Here is a 3,050-nt window from a genome sequence, read left to right as displayed (position 1 = left end):
CTGGCTCCCTGGTATGGCCAACCCGGGGCGCGGGATTGCTGGCACTCACTGGTATTGCACTACCTCCAGTGGGTGCGGGATTTCAAGTGCGAATAGCGCTACAGTAAAATCAGACTCAAGTAATTTAACATACTTTTTAAGGACTGCTTTGTAAAGACTATATATTCCCAAGTTCTCAAGGTAGATTTGGGCTTATGCCTGGGAGCTACCCTGAATAAGAACACACTTGCACACACACATGAGAGTTTAATGTTTGTCAGAGCATATAATTATATGTAAATATATCTTGTATATAAATCATGTATATACTTTTATGTACATAATGTTGAGACTATATTGTGTGTAATTAATAAATGAATGAATGAAAAACCTGTTAATTTCCTTTTTTTTTTTTTAACTTTGTATCTATCTATATATATTTTATTTTTATTTTATTTTACTTATTTTTTTCTTTTTTTTAATACTGTTTTATTTTATTTTTATATAAAATTTTTTTTCTACTTATCTATAAATTTTTTCTTGGTTTATTTTATTTTACTTTTTTTTTCCTTTTTTCTTTTTTTTAACTAACTTATTTATTTATTTATTTCTAAATTATCATTTTATTTATTAATTTATTTTCTATGCTGGTACCCTAAGTTTGGGTAGCTGTGGGTACGGGATTTGCTGGCACCCACTGGTATAGCACTATCTCCAGTGGGTGTGGGACTTCACCCTCTTCAGGGCAGACAAAGATTGTAATGGTCTATCTCCACTTGGCTAATGACATATCTAGTTGTAGCCCACCTCTTCGTGGTGTAGACGGGCAACGGGCACGCTTTCCAAGATATCGCCTGCCCGGTGGCAAAGAGGCCAGAAACAACTAAACAACATAACAACAACACATACTATACACAAACAACACTACACGTTTCCAGCCGCTCTACAGAGTTTTGTATCATCGCAGAATAACATGGTAGAGATGAACTTATGTTCCTGGAGCCGCTGTACAGAAGGTACTATACTATAAATACATACCCGGTTTGCCATTCCTGCTGCAGATGGGCACGGAGGCGATATTTTTCAGCTGCATTGCCATTTGCTGGATTAATTGTAAAGTTGAGGAAGGTTTTTGGGTTTTCTTTAGAAAGGTGGTATAGTAGACCAGTTCTAATGACCTCGAGGTCGAGAGGTAAGGCACCAGCCAGGACCTGAAGGACGTGAGTGCGCACTGTGCGGCAGGCATGGGAGGTGACGAGCAGTATGGAGCGTTGGATGGCATCCAGCGTCCTTCTGTTGGTGGCAGTGGTAGCTTTAGTATACCAGATTCCAGAAGCATATGTTATTATCGGTGTGAAAGCAGTTTTGAAGAATAAAGATAAGGTCTTCCGGTAGATAAGGTCCCCAGTCACGAGGTGAGACCCTGGCAACCAGGGCTGCATAATGTCGTACCTTTTTTCCTGAGGTATTTCAGATGAGGTTGGAATGAGCATGTTGTGTCGAGGATAACTCCCAGGTACTATAATTCTGTTGAAAACTTGATAGTTGTTCCATTGATTCTGATCAGCGGGGGTCTTCTGATTTCCAGCTTGCCTTTGAGAAGGCGAGAATTGGGTTTAGTTGGGGATAGATGGAATTGTTGTCTGAGGCCCATTCTTGGAGAGTATGAAGGGCTTGGTTTGCAAGGCCGCGAAGCGGGTTCTGCTGTCAGCAGCCACAGTGATGATGAGATCATCGGCATAAGCTTGGGCATTTACATCCCCCAGATCCTTGTTGAGGAAATTATCCATGACAATGTTCCAGAACAGGGGACCCAACACCGAGCCATGTGGACAGCCCCGGAGAACAGTTCTAGAAACACTCTGGTATAGTGCGTTAACTATTACTTTCCTGTTTGAGAGGCATGTTTTAATAGTTTCATATAGGTTCTTTGATAAGGTGGCTCTTATCAAGTTCAACACCTTGATAAGGTGTCTAACGCCCCGGCGAAGTCAACAACAATCAGCAAAAAATACTTTTTGTCACAGTTGGCAGCCGATGTGAGCAGGTTGTGAAGGGCGGCCACAGTAGAAAGTCCAAGTTTAGAGCTTTTGGAAAGTGAGGACATTGTTCATATGGATTATTAAATTATTATTATTTTAGGGTTGCCCGTAATTGAATACATTAACCCATATTTGTGTTTGTAAATTGCGTGTGTTCTCTGGTCAATTTGCCTGTTTGCTGGACGAATAAACCTCAGTTTCTGGGGGGGGGGGGAACCTTGCTATCTACGACTGAGACCGACTAACTCAGCCACGGAGTGAATAAAGCCCACTAAAGTTCCTGTCGTCATCGACGGGATTCGAACCCGGGCCTTTTCCACCCGGTGTGGATAGGAAGGTGACGATACCACTGGTCGCGCAGACTTGACGACACTGCATGACACATTAATCCAAAGTGCCAAATCCGCCAGCGACTTCCTGCTTAAGTCGTCCTATCACCAGCCATCTCAAAGAATCATCTAACCCAGTGGTTCTCAAACTACTGAGATCTACGGGTCCCTTGAAAAATCTAAAAAAGTTTGCCGACCCATATATATAACCTATGAATATATGTATATGCATATATATATGGTCTACCAACGTTTCGAGCCCCCCCCCCCTCTGGGAACTGGTCGACGAACCCCCAGGGGTACGCGGATCTAACCGATAATGTTTTGCCATCCTGAGTACTGGAGATGTGGCTATCCCACTGAGCAGGCCAAAAAAACTGGAATAAAGTGATATGGTCACAGCCCATGTTTTTATAGGCATGAATAATTTGCATAATGTGCGGCTCTGTAAGGTGATAAATGGACAGTTGGATTTGATACTTGTAAATTGCATGCCAGGATGCTTATTATATCAAATATTCGCCTTTGGCAATACTCTTCGCAATAAAATATTCGTGAAAAAACCTTGTGTTTTGTTATTTTCTTGGGCATTGTATAATGAACTAGAAAAAAAAAAAAGTAGACTTGTTTTGGGCTACGTAACTGTTAAACTCGCCAAATGCATGCTGACTAGAGGAAACGTCAACGTGATTGTCGAATG

Source organism: Mastigoproctus giganteus, chromosome 7 (genome assembly GCF_048544385.1).
Source record: "Mastigoproctus giganteus isolate SK-2022 chromosome 7, ASM4854438v1, whole genome shotgun sequence".
Lineage (NCBI taxonomy): Eukaryota > Metazoa > Arthropoda > Arachnida > Uropygi > Thelyphonidae > Mastigoproctus > Mastigoproctus giganteus.
This window is presented reverse-complemented; position numbering follows the sequence as displayed.